At 43.1% G+C, this 19,640-nt stretch overlaps 1 protein-coding gene and 1 non-coding gene across 3 annotated transcripts in view; both read right to left on the reverse strand.

Moving 5' to 3' along the window:
* The window catches only part of agrn (agrin), a 526,525-nt gene that overhangs the window by 463,817 nt on the left and 43,068 nt on the right, over window positions 1-19,640 (reverse strand). The window lies entirely within an intron of this gene.
* Window positions 10,128-10,201, reverse strand: trnai-aau (transfer RNA isoleucine (anticodon AAU)). The gene has a single exon. It is a non-coding gene; the product is annotated as a tRNA-Ile (tRNA).

Below are 19,640 nucleotides of genomic sequence, written 5' to 3' on the forward strand. Positions count from 1 at the left end.
GCTTCTGCAAGTAGGCAGCCCGTCTCCCCAATATAGAGGAGGCCACATCGGGTGCAGCGGATGCAATAGATGATGTGTGTGGAGGTGCAGGTGAATTTGTGGCGGATATGGAAGGATCCCTTGGGGCTTTTTTTAGCTGAACCAATTAAAAGCAACAATAATTAGTTGATAAATAATTTTTAAAAGAGGAGAAATAAACTCTATTCACAGTCAAAATGTCGGAAATACTCAGCAAGCCAGACAGACAGTCTCTGTGTATAGAGAAACAAGGTTAAAGCTTCTGATCAATCACCTTTCTGACAAAACCTTAATTCAGTTTCTCTCTTTACGGTTGGCTAGTCAATGACTATTCCCGTACCTTTCAATTTTTTACTCCAGATTTCTAGCATTAGTCCACTTAGTAACTTGGACAATGGTGTAATGGAATCCTCGGAAAATGCTTAAATCAAATGAATTAAACATTCAAAAATGTTCAATAAAAAAAGGAAACCTACCAAAAGGTTTTGGAAGTGACTGCACTCAGATCTTGATACCTTAGATGAGTTTCTGACATTTTGCCTGCTTTTAATGATCTCTCCAAGTGAATTTGGACATAAGTTAAGTCATCATGTCTGTCTTTGGTGAAGTTATGGTATACCTGCATATTCAGAACATCAATCTATTGTCACAACTGTTAATCTTTATCTAGTCTCTATCTGGTCTGGCAGCTACAACTTTTAATAATGGTGAGATAACCAAAACTGGTCTTATCACATTCTTGGGATGTTTCTAAACACTTCAAGATTCTTGACTCATGGTCCTGACCAACATAAATAAGCTGCACCTTACAGAAACCTGCTGGCAATTATCAGCAGCATCCTGGAGGGCAATAGATGCCAAAGTAGAACAAAACTTCTCAATCAAATCATAGAATCTCCATAGTGCAGAAGGAGACATTCAGCCCATTGGGTTTCACTGACCCTTTGAAGAGTATTCCACCTAGACCCAGCCCTTCCCCTATTTTATCATGGCCAACCCATCCAGTCGTCACATCACTGAACACCAAGGACAATATATTTTTTAGCATGTCCAATTCACCTAACCTGCGTACCATTAGTCTGTCCCAATGTTCTAAGTGCACCAATGTGCAATTGAAAATAGGGTCACTGGTATCTGAACGGGGAAGGTCAAGTCAACAAAGTTCTAGCAGACCATATGGCTGCTCTCTCGCTAGAGAAACACAACTGGAGCTGGTTGAACCTGAGGGTCATCACATCTCAGGGGAGGGGAGAGGTTGAGAAGGACCCCCCTCCATGGTAACCTCAGCTGGTGCAGGAATTGAATCCATGCTGTTGGCATCACTCTGCATCAAATTGTGGGGAAAATTGTCCTACAGGTATTAACACTACACTATTAATCTAGAAACTCAGCTGATGTCAGTCAATAAAATGAATCTGGAATTAAAGTTCTAATGACCATGAAACAAGTGCTGACTGCTAGAAAAACCTGTTTATGAAGTTGAAGGCACGTACTGTACCTTTAAGAGAGAGTGAATGCTATTTTGCACTTAGCGCTTACAAACACGTCATATTTCTAGCTAAAAGTTTCAGACTGTACTGGAAAATTGAAAATATGTAACATTTGGCTGTGAAATAGATACCTGAGTTGGTTGCTGTTTTGACAACATTTCAAAGTTAGATAGTCGGTTTAAATTATGCCCCAGGATACTAAAATCCAATTGAGTTTGAATTTATTGTTCTTGCCCACCTGGAAACAATCAGACAACCTGAAATTTGGGGTATTTAAAAAAATAGGCATTTTGAAAGTCAGACAGAAAGTAAGTCTCATTGAGAAATGCTGCCATTCAAAACACTCTCTATCAAAAGTACTTTTATTCATATGAAACATCTTCGCAGCAAAAGACAAAAGATGACCCAGGGAGATCTTCAGCTGAAAGAAGAACACTGGAAATGACAGCCACTGTGTGGTTTGAAATTAAGTTATATAATTTTAATATGGGTTTTTTTCTGAACAATATATTGAGTTACAGAGTTGGAGGCAGATAACAAGCTGTTAAGAGAAAGGGGGGTTTAGAGTTGTAAATAGCTGTTGTTTAATATTCACGGTTGAAGTTAAGGAATAGATTGATATTATTTTTCTTTAAATTGTGGAATTTGGGAGCTCTCTGTCACTCACACTTTAACAGGTTACTAGGTAAGGCAAGCTTTTCTGGGTGTTTGGTTTAATTAGCAGACGGGTGCTCGCCAAGTCGCAACAAACCCGTCTGGTTAATTAATTAATTATTGTCCTTCCTTAAGGATCTGCCATCCTTACCTGGTCTGGACTACATGTGACTCCAGACCCACAGCAATGTGGTTGACACTGGGCAATAAGTGCTAGCCCGGACAGCACTGCCCACATCCCGTGAGAGAATTTTAAAAACTGTATCCAAGATACCTCAGAAAAGATTTTTAAAAATTAAAAGCAAAGATGACTAATTTGCATACAGCAATGATCTACTGAGCGAAACATGTTGCCAAGTGAGACTTGTATTAGAGATTACAGAAAGGGTGTTTGTAAGTGGAAGCTAAAACTGAAAAGAAATTTTTAAATTCTTGCTAAATCTGACAAGTCTCTGCAAGTCTTGGACTGCTGAGTGTTTGAAGCCTCACAAGCCACTTAGCATAATCGAACATCTGCTACGAAAATGTCCAGAACTTGAATTGACATCGAATAGTTAAATGAAGAAGTGTGGGGGGAATGGGTTTAAATGGATATCCCAGGAGTGCAACAGAAATACTTTACCCACCACTTCCCTATGCACCATGACCTACTTGACATTGTTTATTTTAAATTTCTGATCCTTCTTCACAATTGGTCAAACGATATCATTATCAAACCAGCTGTTGTTTAATAGATAAATAATTGTTGCTCATTTTCTCACACAAGACAGGAAGCTAATCCTCACTCAGACCAACTTCCCACGGACTGGGGATTGAACCGGAGACTTAGCAAGTTGCGTGGGCTCATTTCACGCCACCTTTGTCTTTTACCTTTAGTGGTCTGTGGGGGAAGCGATTGTGCCAAGGAATTTAGGATAAAGATCACTAAAATGTGACATTTCACAGAACTACTGCTCAGAAATTGTACTCATTCAATATCTCTTAACAGCTCAATTGCAAACATTCACAGCTACTCAACCCAACAAAATAGCCAAATTCCAAAGATTTGGAGCTAATTTCCCCCTGATCCTGGTAAAGGTGGGAGAGAAGTACCATTCAGTTTTTCCGCTACTAGTTAAAAAAAATCTGTGTATCAAACAGCATACCCCTTACGGACATTGCAAATCATCAAAGGTGGTGTTGAGGGGGAAAGTAAAGCACGACCATAGAACGCCTACAGTGTGGAAGCAAGCCATTCAGCCCATCAAGTCCACACTGATACTCCAAAGAGCATCCCACCCAAACTCAGCCCATAACCCTATGTTCCCCATGGCTAACCCACCCATCCTTGGTCACTATGGATAATTCAGCATGGCCAATCCACGTATTTGGATTGTGGGAGGAAACCAGAGTACCCAGAGACTCAAAGGAAATGTACAAACTCCACACAGACAGCCGCCCCAGGGTGGAATCAAACCCAGGTCCTTGATGCTGTGAGGCAGCAGTACTAACCACTGAGCCGCCATGCTACATTCTATCCCCTTGCCTTGCCCACCTGTATTCATGGGCACCGCATGCTCCCTCTCCAGGGCACCCAGGCATGAATGTAATCACGGAAGAGGGGCACACAGTTGGCAGAGATCACTCCCCTGCCCCCCTCACCTTCCCGGCTGCCCGGACCAGTTTACAGCCAGCTTGACCAGACCCAGGAGCAGATCCTCCAATCTGCTCACACCCCTTCGCACCAGATGCCCAAATATCAGTTGCATCCAAAAACGCAACAAAAGATTTTTCAAATACTTGAAAAGACAATCGCCCACAACCAACATGATCTTAATCCATAGACTCCACAGGACCATGAAATAAACTTTCAGATTGGGAATACGTGACTCTTCAACCAGACCATGAACAGGTCCCAGCTGATGTTAAGGCCAATTCAAATAATAAAAATACTCTCACATACCAGTCAGTAGGTTCATCGTGCTGTATGGTAAGGTTTCTGCCTCGTCGACTAAAGCCAGTGGCATGTATAGTACAAAATAATGGTTCTTTGAAGGAATTAAATGTTCATGTTACATTGGCTCCATACATTCTACGAATGCTTCATACAGTTAGTGAGTGGAGCCAAGAGGCAGATGTATCCATACCAACTCCTTAGAATCTTGGTCATTGTGTACTATCGGACCAAAATATGACCAATTATTGTCGTCAAGCAGAGAACCTTCTTGTTACCAAAAGTAGTGACTCTTCTGGAGATACTCCAAGAAGGTCATAGAGATGTACAGCATGGAAATAGACCCTTCAGTCCAACCCGTTCATGCTAACCAGATATCCCAACCCGATCTAGTTCCGCCTGCCAGCACCCGGCCCAGATACCTCCAAACTATTTCTATTCATATACCCATCCAAATGCCTTTTAAATGTTGCAATTGTACTATCCTCCACCATTTCCTCTGGCAGCTCATTCCATACATGTATCATCCTCTGGGTAAATATTGGCCCTTAGGTCTCTTTAATATCTTTCCCCTCTCACCCTAAACCTATGCCCTCTAGTTCTGGACTCCCCCCACCCCAGGAAAAAGACTTTGTCTATTTATCCTATCCATGCCCCTCATAATTTTGTAAACCTCTATAAGGTCACCTATCAGCCTCTGACGTTCCAGTGATAAAGCCCCAGCCTGTTCAGCTCTCTCTTTAGCTCAAATCATCCAACCCTAGCAACATCCTTGTAAATCTTTTCTGAACCCTTTCAAGTTTCACAACATCTTTCCGATAGGGAGGAGACCAGAATTGCACACAATATTCCAACAGCGACCTAACCAATGGCCTATACAGCCGCAACATGGCCTCCCAACTCCTGTACTCAATACTCTGACCAATAAAGGAAAGCATACCAAATGCCTTCTTCACTATCCTATTTACCTGTGACTCCACTTACAAGGAGCTAGGAACCTGCACTCCAAGGTCTCTTTGCTCAGCAACACTCTCTAGGACCTTACCATTAAGTGTATAAATCTGGCTAAGATTTGCTTTCCCAAAATGCAGGACCTTGCATTTATCTGAATTAAACTATATCTGCCACTCCTCAGCCCATTGGCCCATCTGATCAAGATCCCATTATAATCTGAGGTAAACTTCGCCTCTTCCTGACCTCTCCGCCCCCACCCCACTCCGGCCCATCACCCTCACCTTGACCTCCTTCCACCTATCCCACCTCCATCGCCCCTCCCCCTAGTCCCTCCTCCCTACCCTTTATCTTAGCCTGCTTGGCTCTCTCTCTCTCTTATTCCTGATGAAGGGCTTATGCTCGAAACGTCGAATTCTCTATTCCTGAGATGCTGCCTGGCCTGCTGTGCTTTGACCAGCAACACATTTGCAGCTGCAACCTTCTTCGCTGTCCACTACACCTCCAATTTTGGTACCATCTGCAAACTTACTAACTATACCTCTTATGCTGGCATCCAAATCATTTATGTAAATGACAAAAAATAGTGGACCAAGAACCGATCCTTGTGGCACTCCACTGGTCACAGGCCTCTAATCTGAAAAACAACCCTCCACCACCACCTTCTGTCTTCTACCTTTGAGCCAGTTCTGTATTCAAATGGCTAGTATTTCCTGTACTCCATGAGATCTAATCTTGCTAATCAGTCTCCGTTGGGAACCTTGTCGTACGCCTTACTGAAGTCCATATAGATCACATCTACCACTCTGCCCTCATCAATCTTCTTTGTTACTTCTTCAAAAAAAACTCAATCAAGTTTGTGAGACATGATTTCCCACACACAAAGCCATGATGACTTTCCCTAATCAGTCCTGGTCTTTCCAAATACATGTACATCCTGTCCCTCAGGATTCCCTCCAACAACTTGCCCACCACCGACATCAGGCTCACTGGTTTATAGTTCCCTGGCTTGGTCCTTACCACCTTTCTTAAATGTTTAATCATTAGGTAGACGCAAGATAAAGCAAATACCAAAGAGGACTGGAGGCAGTGAGCTCTCTCAAAGAGCCCTTGCCCAGATGGCAAATACCATAAAGTGCAAGCAGGCTGAGAGTTGAATGGGAGGGGACTGGGGCTGGGGGAAGGTAGCTGGGAATGAGATAGGTAGATGAAGGTAGGGGATGTTGGTGTTAGGTTGGAGCAGACAGGTGGCAAGGAAGATGGACAGGTGGGACAGTTCATCATTCCCTCGTCAGTGCCAGTTGACCAGGTTATCCCCTATGTGTTGATGATGACACTCCTTCGAGCCAAGTAACTTCAGAAATATTTCATGTGCAGGTGGTTTGCAATTCTGACAAATGGTTACTATAGTCAAGACGGCGAAGTTAAAAGCAGATAAAACAAGCAATTAGTGACAATGCTGGAATTCCACACTTGGATAAGACGTTTGTTTAGCAAGATTCCACAAGAGGAAATCTAACAAAAAACCTACAGGGTCTAAGTGATTATGTAGACGCAGACGGCCCCCACTAAATAAATTCACCACTGTCTCCCCTTGGGCTCTATATCCACAAAGTCCTTTGTTAAAAACTAAAAGACAGAGGTAATCCTTGGTGCCCCAACAGACTGCTCCTTCTTTATCGTTCTAAATGACCAACTGCTAATTTTTAAACATTGTACATAGTTAAAATACTTGAACATAACAAAGGAATCAGTTAGAGAAGCCCTTTCATGAAGTAGATATCCCTCCCCAAACCCAATTCCAATTGTTTAGTCAACAGTTTGATTTAAATTTTTAAAATGCTGTCCATTTTTCAGGAAATTATCACCAAATCTTTCACATGCAAAAACTAGGCCATTAAGTTTGAAAAATGCTAAGCACTTGTTGAGTGAGAATTTCAAACGACTTATCATTGGCAATTTAAGGACACAAAAACTCATCCGAAATTCTTTATTTGACCAATTCACAGCTACTTTATATTTGTGCCTCCTTATTCCAGACCAGTAACCAGGCAGAAGACAATGGTTTATCCACCTCCACCCTATTCAAGTGCTGTGTAATGTTAAACAGCTCTATCAGATCTCCTGTATAGAACAAAAGGAAGATTGTCAATGCTAGAAATGTGAGACCAAGAGAGTACACAGAATGTACAGTGGGTCAGGCAGCAGCTTCTGACTTTCCTGAGAAGAACAAGCCCCAGTTTATTCATTCAATCTCTCATGGTTGTTGCATACATTCGAAGCTGTTAACACCCTCACCTCGAATCTGCCTGATACAGGTGAGGAAATGTGAGGTTAGACAGCAGGATAAACAGTTTTAGGATTTTTTAAAATTCATGCTCAGGATGTAGGCGTCACTGGCCCTTGTTCCACACCTCCCCCCTCCTCCACCAATCCTCACCTCCCACCTCACCAACCTCCAAATAAAACACTTCATCTGCCGACATTTCCACCACGTACAAATGGATCCCACCACCAGGGATATATTTCCCTCCCCATCTCGTGGGCAGCACGGTGGCACAGTGGTTAGCACTGCTGCCTCACAGCGCCTGAGACCCGGGTTCAATTCCCAACTCAGGCGACTGACTGTGTGGAGTTTGCACGTTCCCCCTGTGTCTGCGTGGGTTTCCTCTGGGTGCTCCGGTTTCCTCCCACAGTCCAAAGATGTGCGGGTCAGGTGAATTGGCAATGCTAAAATGCCCGTAGGTAATTACTGTTAGGTAAGGGGTATATGTAAGGGATATGGGTGGATTTCGCTTCGGCCGGTCAGTGTGGATTTGTTGGGCCGAAGGGCCTGTTTCCACACTAAGTAATCTAATCTCTATCTGCTTTCCGCAAAGATCATTCCCTCCATGACTACCTGATCAGGTCCACGCCCCCCGACAACCCACCCTCCCCTCTTGGCACCTTCCCCTACCACCGCAGGAATTGTAAAACCTGTGCCCACACCTCCCCACCATCCAAGGCCCCCAAAGGAGCCTTCCACATCCCTCAAATTTTCGCCTGCACCTCGGCAAATGCCATTTATTGCAACCATTGCTCCCAATGCGGTCTCCTCTACACTGGAGACTGGACACCTTCGCACAGAGCGCTTCAGGGAACATCTCCGGGACACCCACACCAATTAAACCCACCGCCCCGTGGCCAAATATTTCAACTCCCCCCTCCTATTCCGCCAAGGACATGCAGGTCTTGGACCTCCTCCATTGCCAATCCCTCACCAACTGACGCCTGGAGGAAGAACACACCTTCCACCTCAGAACCCTTCAACTCCAAGGCGTCATTATGGACTTCACCAGTTTCCTCATTTCCCCTCCCCCCACCTCAACCCAGTTCCAACCTTCCAGCTCAGCACCATCCTCCTCTTCGACCTATCATCTTTACCCTTTCCTCCATCACCTACTGAACTCGTAAACCACCTTCTCCCCAGCCCCACCCCCCTCCCATGTTTCTCACCACCCCCGAGTCTTCCAGCCTCATTCCTGATGAATGACTTTTGCCCGAAACATCGATTCTCCTGCTCCTCGGATGCTGCCTGACCTGCTGTGCTTTTCCAGCACCACTCTAATCTCCCGTCCTCACTTTCACCTAGCATTTATTGTCCATCCCTAATTACCCAGAGTACAGTTGAGAGTCAACCACATTGCTCTGGGTCTGGAGTCACAGGTAGGCCAGAGCAGGTAAGGATGGTAGATTTCCTTCCTGAAAGGGCATAGTGCACCAGGTGTTTTTTTTTCCCCCAACAATTGGCGATCCAAATTCCAGACTTTTTTTTTGATTGAACTAAAATTCCACCATCTGCCATGATGGGGTTTAAACCTGGGCCCCCAGAACGTTACCTGGGTCTCTGGAGTAACAGTCCTGCAACAATACCACTCGGCCATGACCTTCCCCACAGTCGCTGTCAGGGATGGGGATGGGAATGAGAATGGATTCTGGCTGTGACAGCTCAATGTGGGTGATACAGTCATGAAACATGTAACTCAGTTCAGACATATTTGGGACATTTCACTATCATCCCAGATAACAGCATTTGATTTAATAAGTTTTCATTCTTTTTTATACTAGTGTCTATTAACCTGTTGGTTGAGATTCTGTTACAATGCTCCACCAGGGGCTACTTTATAGTTTCTGAATTTGATGTTTAAGAATAAATATAGGCCTTCCATGATCATAGAATCCCTGCAGTATGCAAACAGGCCATTTGGCCCAACTGGACTCTCTGAACAGCATCCTACCCACTTCTCCTGTAACCCTGTACATCTTATAGCTAAGCCACCTAACCTGTACATTATTAGACTGTGGAAGGAAACCCACACAGAGAATGTGCAAACTCCACACAAACAAACAGTCACCCGTGGCTGGAATTGAACCCAGGTCCCTAGCACTGCTAGGGGATATTGCTTACCACCAAGCCACCCTGATAGGTGAGCCTTGTAATTATTGGGGTGCAACAGGATCCTTGGGAATGACACTTTAATATGATTTTGATCAGTTTCCATTGAGGAAATATGTAAACCTTCTGATTGATTTAACAGGCCATTCAGTCCAGAAGGCTCATCCTATTTCATTTGCAACTTACCTTTGTCATCACACACCTTTCTGGCTATTACTTGTTCTAATTTTTGTTGAGGTGGTTGGATCTCCAAAGTTGATTCATGGTGCTGAATTTAATTAATTCAAATCCCTCCAGTGTGGAAACAGGCCCTCCGACCCAACCAGTCCACACCAACCCTCCAAACAGTAATTCCTCTACCCTGTATTAACCCCTAACTAATAACCTACACTATGGGCAATTTAGCATGGCCAATTCACCTAACCTGCACATCTTTGGACTGTGGGAGGAAACCGGAGCATCTGGAGGAAACCACACAGACACAGGGAGAATGTCCACACAGACAATTGCCCAAGGCTGGAATCAAACCCGAGTCCCTGGTGCTGAGAGGCATCAGTGCTAACCACGAAGCCACCGTTACTGTCTTAAACAACCACCAACTTTGGCACTACAAACATTGTGCACTTGCAAACCTCAGCACTACACTTGGCCAGTGTGGGGATTGAACCCATGACCTTGGCATTATTAGCACCACATTCTAACCATCTGAGCTAACCAACCTACAAACTCTGAAGCAAGAAGTCAGGCATGCCTTAGAGGAACCTCAGAGCAGTGGGGTGGCTAGAAGGAATGTTGATTCTTGGAAATATGTCGGCATTCCATCAGTATTGCTGAGTCAAAATCCTGGAATTCACTCCCTAACAGCACTGTGGATTTAACTACATCCCACGTCAATTGTCGTTGTTCAAGTAGGCAGCCTGTCATCACATTTTCAAGGGCAATTCGGGAGGTGTAATAATTACTGGCCTTGCCAGCAACACACACGTCCTATGAACAATAATATTATTTAGCATTTTTCATAACTTCAGGGCACTGTACAGCCAACATAATACTTCTGAAATGTGGTCATTGTAATATTGTAGGAATATTCTGATCACATTCACATTCTCCCTGATTTCTTTTGCATATTCACTCATGGGATGTCAATGACACTGACCAGCTCAGCATTTACTGTCCATACTTAAATGCCCAGAGGGCACTTATGAGTCAACTGCATTGCCATGGGGTTAGAGTCAGAGACCAGATCATGCAAGAATAAGATTTCCTTCCCTAAAGAAGGACATCTGTGAACCAGTTGGGTTTTTACACCAATTGACAGCAGTCACTGAGAAGTCATGAGGCTTTAACTCCAGATTTTCACTGAATATAAATGTCACAATCTGCTCAAGGTAGGGACACTACTACTGTAATCGCAAGAATCCTCAATTAAGATCAACTAGCACACTTCCACTAATTGACCTCAACTGATTCAGTGGAGTTTAACCTTTCCCCATCAACCCTCTTGAGGTTTCTCCAGTATTTCAGTCCTTTTTCTCAGTCTAAATTCCTCAGAATGGTGCACAATATTCCAAATCAAAATTTCTATATATTGTTAACATATATTGCTTTTATATTCTCTTCCTCCAGAAATGAATTCCCAATAATTTGTCTGCCTTTGTCTTTATGGCCTCACAAACCTCTATCACTGCTTTCAGAGATTTATGCATCTATTTTTCCAGAATGTTGCGACTCTATGCCTCTCAGTTTCTTACTCGCTGGGAAATTAACACCTTTTCCTGCTTCTCCAAGAATGATTCCCCCCACCTAATTTCTTATTAGCCATGTATCAATCCTTTCTACAAAGGTTTACACCAAAATACTGGGAGATGCATAGTCTCAGTTTTACCAGTTCTCTCCCAGTTTGGCATCTGGCACCATTTACAAACGCTGACCCCCTACTTCCATTCCAAAATTTATCAGGAGCAAGTGAGGACTGCAGATGCTGGAAATCAGAGTCAAGAGTGTGGTGCTGGTAAAGCACAGCAGGTCAGGCCGCATCTGAGGAGCAGGAGTGTCAGCGTTTCAAGCCCTTCTTCGGGCATTAGGTATCATTCCTGATGAAGAGCTTATGCTTGAAACGCGACCCTCCTGCTCCTTAGATGCTGCCTGACCTGCTGTGCTCTTCTAGCACCACACTCTCCCAATTCCCAAATATATGTTTTGTGAACAGTGTTTCCCTCATAACCTGATTATTTACAAAGTCACATCTTTTTTTCTCCTGTTCCAAATGATCTTTTCATAAATGGTGGTAATATCATTAAGATATGAAGGTTATGGGATCCGTAAACCACAGGTTCATCCAGGCTGACAGTCAAGTGCCAAAAGAGTTTATGGTGCCTTTTAATATCGGTGTTTCATGGGTAAATTGCCTCATACTCCTGACTTTGCATTATGCTTTTGGGATCTAACCCAGGTGAAGGACCCATTGGCTCAGGTGGGTATAAACAGGATTCAGATTGTCCTACTCAGTGATCCAATCTCACCAAAACTAATGGTACAGAATGACTGGTTTGTCTACTTCTATTACAGTCACTTGATCTAAAAGAGGCCCAGTGTCACCATTAGATAAAGTGTTAAATCCAATTTGAATCTCAGAATAAGAGGTCACACATTTAAAACAGAGATCAGGAGGACTTTCTTCTCTCAAGGGGAGAGTGAATCTATTGAAGCCTTCATAGCAAAGAACGGCCAAGCCTGTGTCATTAAATATATTCAAGGCTGCGACAGACAATGATTAATCAATAAAGGGATCCAAGGGTTATTGGGGGATGATGGGGGGGAAAGTGGAGTTGAGAATCATTAAATAAGTCATGATCTCATTGAATGGTGCAGCAGACTCAATGGGCTGAATGGCCTACCTTTGCTCCTATGTCTTATGGTCTTAAAATCATGGAATGGTGACAAAGACAGTCCTCATTCAGCTCATCATGTCTACTCCCTACAAGAGCAACTCAATTTGTCCCACTCCCTTGCTTCTTTCCCAGTTCTCTGCAAATCACATTTTATTCAAATTGAAGTGACTGAACGTTAAAACGCTTTCTTTCCCCAGTACAATGTAGATTATCAGAAGCATAGACAGTATGGTTACAACCATCCCTGCAGAAGCTACAGAACAGAGTGGCATGGGGTGGCACGGTGGCTCAGTGGTTAGCACTGCTGCCTCACAGCGCCAGGGACCCGGGTTCAATTCCAGCTTCAGGCGACTGCCTGTGTGGAGTTTGCACATTCTCCCCATGTCTGCGTAGGTTCTTCCCACAGTCCAAAGATGCACAAGTTGCATGGACAGGCCAAGCTAAATTGACCATTGTGTTCAGGGATGTGTTGGTGTGGTGCATTAGTCAGGGGAAAATGCAAAAGTAATAAGTAGGGGAATGGGTCTGGGTGGGATACTCTGTGGAGGGTCGGAGTGGATTTGTTGGGCCAAATGGCTTGTTTCCACACTGCAGTGATTTGAAAGAAAGGAGTGTAGGAGAAGCTGGTGTAGCGAGATATAGCATCCTTTCCAACTCAGCTGATGAGGTATAAAGGCCAACCGCAAATCTTAGATTCTATTGGCTGATCGTTGATGTAGGAACTCCAGAGTGGACCAGAGTTTCTGTATTATTGATTCATTGCTGAATGCTTGCCCCAGTAGATCATATTTGGCCATTCGTTCTCCAATATCTGCACCCCATTGACTGAGAAGATGCACTAGGAGGTTGGAGTACCAGTGGTGGAGTTTGATAATATGGGCCCTGTTACACGTACTTTCAAAAACAAACATGTTTCTGAGCATTGAGTGTTGTGCTCAATGTTAGGAGGTACATGGCAAACAGCACACAGCAGTTAGGAGCAGGCACTGCTTCAGTGGAAGGGATAGTTATGTTCCTAGTCACACAAATCCACCCACAGTCAGAGAGATCTACAGTGCACTGAACTTGTCTCAACTTTCCCAAAAAGTTACATCCACTCATATGAGAAAAGTGAGAGTGGACAGCAAGGTGGTTCAGTAGTTAGCACTGCTGCCCCACGGCATCAGGGAACCGAGTTCCATTCCAGTCTGAGGCGACTGTCTGTGCAATGTTTGCACATTCTCTGTGTGGGCTTCCCCTAGCTGCTAGGATTTCCTCCCACAATCACAAAGATGTGCAGATTAGGTGGATTGACCATGCTATAGTGTCTAGAGATGTGCAGGCTCGGTGAGGTTACAGGAATAGGGTGGGGCTAGGCAGGATGCTCTTCAGAGGGCCAGTGCAGTTTGGATGGGCTAAATGGTCTCTTTTCAGTTCAACTCAGCAACAGTAAGTGACCTAGTGGAAGTGTAAGCAATATGAAGAGACAGTGAATGGTATCTGATTACTTCCAATTCTCATTCACATGATGGGAGCATGGCTGGCTCTGTCAGCATTTACTGCCCATTCATAACTGTCCAGAGGGCAGTTAAGAACCAATCACATTGCTGAGGGTCTGGAGACACACGTAGGCCAGACCAGGCAAGGATGGCAGTTTCCATCTCGAAACATTCTTATACTGAAAAGCTAAAAGAAAGTCTGCGTTTGATGAAATTGCAGGAGAATTATTCCCTCAAGCAACAACTCTGACTATAAAATTGCAAGCCTGATTGTGGAGACAAATGGTGATCCTGTTCTCTATGCTGTCAAAATAAGGGATACTAATTAAACATTTTTTAAAAATCTGTAAATGCACTGTGATTATCACTTATTAGCCACAATTTATTTATAAGTGGTATTTACAGGATGAGGGTGTCATTGGCTAGGTCAGCATTTATTGCCCATCCCTAATTGCCTAGAGTCTACCATATTGCTGTGGGTCTGGAGTTTTACATGTAGACCAGACCAGGTAAGGATGGCAGATCCCTTCCCTAAAGGATATTAGTGAACCAGGTGGGTGTTTCCTGACAATCGACAATGGATTTGTGTTCATTAAACCCTGAATTACAGATTGTTTTTTTTAAAACTGAATTTAAATCCCACCATGGCAGGATTTGAAACTGGGTCCCCTGAACATTATGTGGATCTCCAGACTAAAAGGTCTAGCGTTGGCACCACAAGACCATCACTTCTCCTATTGCCTACAGCCACATTGAAAAACTCTGAAGCGTTAGAGAACATAAGTCAGGAAATTTCAAGGGCACGTCAAAAGGACAATCCGTAAGAAGAATATTGTCTGGGAGACGTGTAGCTGAAGATACTGAAAATTGTAGCCAGTAATTCTTCAAGTTGTCAAAGTACAGGCACAATTAAGATGAGAAGCTTAAAGAGTGCCAATGCAATTAAAATGTAATGGAGGATGAGCAATGAAGATAACACACTGAAATGAATGCTTGTGTGAAATAATTAGAGAGCTAAAGAGTAGCACATAGCAAGAATAATCCGAGTAGATTTAAGAGTCTGGCATCAATAAGGTAGATATTCTAATTAGGCTGAAAGGGCTCAATGGTGATGCATCTCAAAGGGAAAAGATATATTAATTCTTTGGCAGGATTTCAGAGAAAGGGAAAGAGAATGAAACAGAGAGAGAGAGAGAGACAGAGAGAGACCGAGACCGAGAGAGAGACAGAGAGAGAGAGACAGACAGAGAGAGAGAGAGAGAGACACAGAGGGAGAGAGAGACACAGAGGGAGAGAGAGACACAGAGGGAGAGAGAGACACAGAGGGAGAGAGAGAGAGAGAGAGAGGGAGAGAGACAGAGAGATCTCTAGAGAACAAGTTTTTTTTAAAACCAAAGATTGAGTAACAAAGAGAGTGAAGAAATGGAACCTGAACAGAAGTGACACAGAGGACATTTCATGGAAGTATATGTATTTGACACATTGAAGGGTGAAACCCAAACATAAGATGTTATCACAGAATCATACCGCAGAGAAAAGGCCCTTTGGTCCATTGAGTCTATACCACCAAAACTACGTCCCTACCCTGCTCTAGTCCCACTTACTTGCCCATAATGCATGGATACTGGAGCATGACAATTGTTCAAAACTAATAATAAAAAAATGACAATTTAAGGCAGATGTTCAAGAAGAGCTTTGTTTTATGAGAGGACTGATTTAACAATTGAAATGGGTGAGGCCCACAATTGGGCAAACAGCAATCCCACTAAACATTTTCAAAGGTTTTCTTCTTCCAATTAAATCAACAAAGAGGCTTTGTACAGAACATACAAAAAAAACCCTCAACCTTTCCCTTATACTCCAAGAATGCCAATATTTATTTCCCTGTTGTTCTCAGAGGTAGTAATTAAATCTTCTTTAAATGCTGTTCCGATCCTTGGCAAGCAGAATTATTTTCAACAATGCTCTACCATTTCATTGAATGATTTGGGAAATGTCAACTTAACTAAAGGAAATTTAAAAAAAGGGCTTTGTTAGAATAAATAGCAGGGCATTTGATAGGTTTAAGACTAATCATGTATGGTGATCAAAGAAACTGTGGGAATAGACAAAAATTGCACCATTGCATGATAAACAAAACTGTGGTGTAATAAGATTCATGTACATCAACAATGATTTAACTGATTGCATGGTTTTGACATCAGTAAGAGAGCAGATACCAGTCCAGAATGAGCATATGAAGAGAGAGGTTTTGGTCAATGCACGAGAGAGATATATTTGAGGACCTACTAGGTATGGATAATGTTATGGACCAGACCAAACCTCATCAAAATATATTAAGAAGGTAGCCAAGACCCTAACCTTTCTCTTATTTTGAAGGCAAGTGTCTTCCAGATGTATTTTGATTGGTCAAGCTACTAGTCTTAAGCAAAACACACATTTACACACAATGGTTAAAGTACAACAAAAAAAATTGGAATAATTTAATTCTATTGGAAAATTTAACAGAATAATAGATTGTTTAACTACTACACAGTAACTGTTCCAATGTAGTAACAACCATAAACATACTCTTGGCAAATTCAGTAAAACAGATGGCCTCCACAGGCAATTCTACAGTACAGCAGGAACAATACCAAGAGAAAACTGAGAGAGAGAGACAGAGAGAGACGCAGAGGGGGTGGTGGGGGGGGGGGGGGGGGGGGGGGGGGGGAGGAGTGTAGGAAGGAGAGGCGTACTGCACGTTGCAAACCCAATAACTGCTACTGAAAAGCTAAAACTAAAAACCCTGGTTCTGTGTGAGCTTGACCCCACCCATTCAGGCTGCTTCTATTGTTCCGACTTTAAAGAAAATCCCAAGGCCTCACAAACTGTTTACTCTCGTGGTCCCGAGTAGACTACTCACCACCTCTGCCTTAAAATCTCCCTTTAAAAGAAAAGGACAAACTACACCTCTTAAAGTCATAGTATCTGCCTAATAAAAGAAACATTATAGTGCATAAGGAGATGAAGAGCCCTATCAAAAGATAAGTAGCAGGCAGCCTCAGGGCCATTGTATGTGCTGACACTAACAGCCAAAGTTACTCCAGACTGGTATTTCAACCTGCCATTAACACTATTAGCTTGAAGCACAACATAAAGCAAAAAAACTAAAGCATAGGTATTTCTTAACCACACTTTTGAAGGATTGTAATTACATAGGGTTCAAGTGCAGACTTCTGTCTGTCAATTTTGGCAAGTCACACACACAACTGGAAGGATCGATGAAAAATGCTCCCCCGAAGACTATCAGCGTTACCGGTTATAAGTTACCGGAACTTAAGGCAATGTAAATTTCTGGACCTGATTTCGCTTACATTGATGAGGTTTAAACTTCACTCATCCAAAATGACAACAACCAAAATTCTTACCCAGAAACTCACCTCCTGGACCCTCTTGAGCTTTCCCACCCTATCTTTGATTCCCACAAACAGCCTCACATCCTGCCTCTTCCCAGACTATCCACTCCACATCCCAATTAATCACTCCTCCTGTCCTGTAGCTCTTTCCAATTCACCATCTCTGTCTTTGCTTTCATAAATCTTACTTTATGACAGTGCCTTTTGTCCTCCTGTATCTCCATCTTCCCCTTAAAGTCAGTGCCTGGACCAATCCTTTCCTCCTCAACTTTCTCAAACATGTCTTTCTATGAACCATGAATAAAAAGCAATAGGTTTTTAATTGGGAATACCTCATGGGAAAGATGATGGACCTTACTTCATGAGGGAAGACAAGAGGAAGATTAGCAATGTTGCAGGACTGGTAAACTGAAGACGTGGCAAATGAGTTCAAATTCCATTACAGCAGATTATGCAATTGAAATTCAAATTAAAAATTGGGAATATAAAGTTAACCTCAATAATGGCGACAATGACTTGACTGTCAAAATCCCAGTTGGTTTACTAATGCTCATTAGAGAAGGAAATCAGCTCGTAGGTCTGGAATCACATGTAATGAAGTGGATTCCTTAATAGCCTATCAAACCATTAGGACTGGCAACAAGTATTGGCCTTGCCAATGACTTCCACATCAGATTTAAAAAAAAATGCCCTGGGAGCAGTATTTTGAGGCTTGTCCTGCCTCAGAATCCTACAGTAGGAGTGTAGTCCATTCAGTCCATCATACCTATCAAAGCCCTTTCAGAGATTCCTCCAATTAGACCAAATGCTGTCCTTTCCCCAGTTCATTCCCAGATAGCCCTACATGCTGCCTTTCCTTCCCAACTTTGTTCATATTCATCTAATTCCACATCATCAAGATGGCAGCGGGGTAGGGCTCCTGAGTCAGGGTTTGCCCATTCTGACTGCCATCCTTTCCTTTTCCTCGTCCCTCTTTTCTGGTTTTGTTTTGTTTCCTTCACTTACCTGTTGTCCTGAGCTCAGACGGTAGCAAGTGGACCCATGACAGACTCGAGGTGATCCCCTACTTACTTTTCTGGGGCGAGCGTGGTTCCTAGTAATGGAATTGGCAGCTGTTACATCCACAGAGGCCATGCTGGCAAGGTAGGCCCGGCAACTTTGCCATTGGCTGGGTCTGGCGCTGGCAGAAGCGGTAGTGAAAGGGCATCATGGTGACATCGACAAGACGGGCCCACTAGCGGGAGATGAGACTTTGACTATGAAGAGTCCGGAGGCGATGGAGAATCGACTCAGAGGCAAAAATGGCGCCTGAAGAGCGACGGCTTCAACATTAGTTGTGTCCAGTCTAGACGGGGACGAGGCAATGGAGGAGGGGGGAGGGGTTGGCGTGCAGGTACCATTGACGATGTGTTGGCTCCAGTCTGGTGGACACTCTAAGCTATATCTGTCTATTTTTTTCTTATTTTTAAACTATTCAAAGTGGCACTAGATTATGATGAGAGTGGAAAAGACTTTTACTGTATTTTACAGTTTCTCTCATAGTAAAATACTCACGACAACAAAATTGTTTGTTCATCCCTATTCCCACCACCCTTTGTGGTGCATTTCAGATCAAAATAACTCCACGCCTAAAAATAAATTCCCATCTTCCTTCTGGCTTTTTTGGTCAATTATCTTATTTGTGGCCTTGGGTTACTGCTTCCCCTGCCAGTGGAAACAGTGTCTCCTTTTTAACTTCATCAAAAAGATTTTACAATTTTTAGCAACTGAGAAATCCCAAATCTTAGCTACACTTGCTTTTTTTTTTATTGTTGGACCTTACATGAAATCAACTTATATACTCATGATCACTTATCGAAATTTCCAGCTGGGCCACATTTTTGTTCACCATGTTACAAATTGTTTCTTCCTCCTGTGAAGTAGCCTTGCCTTCACCATATCTTTTTGCTATTTTTACATCAAATCTAAGCTACATTGTAATCAGGATTCTGACCCCATCTTTGTAAGGCCAGTTTGATTAAAGCAACATCTTGCATTTATACCACAACTTTACGACACTCATTTATACAACATTTCTCAATCATCTACTTTACAGCCAAGAAAGTACTTCTGGATTCCAGTGGAGATGAGTCAAACTTAGAAAGTCCAAAAGGTCAAGTGGGAGAGATCATTGGATTTAAAAGCACCCAAATCCGCACTATGTGACCATTAAGTCACAGGGTAGACTAGTCCAGCTCATGAAGAGAAGGATCTACAGCAGACCCACAGCTGTGCTGCCACACAGGAAAAACTGGCCCATTTTCAGCACAAGGCACAGTAAATTGGCCCAAAGCACTTAATGGAAGCACCATCAAACAAAATTAGACACTGAACCACACGAAAACATCAGCAT

Source organism: Hemiscyllium ocellatum, chromosome 37 (genome assembly GCF_020745735.1).
Source record: "Hemiscyllium ocellatum isolate sHemOce1 chromosome 37, sHemOce1.pat.X.cur, whole genome shotgun sequence".
Lineage (NCBI taxonomy): Eukaryota > Metazoa > Chordata > Chondrichthyes > Orectolobiformes > Hemiscylliidae > Hemiscyllium > Hemiscyllium ocellatum.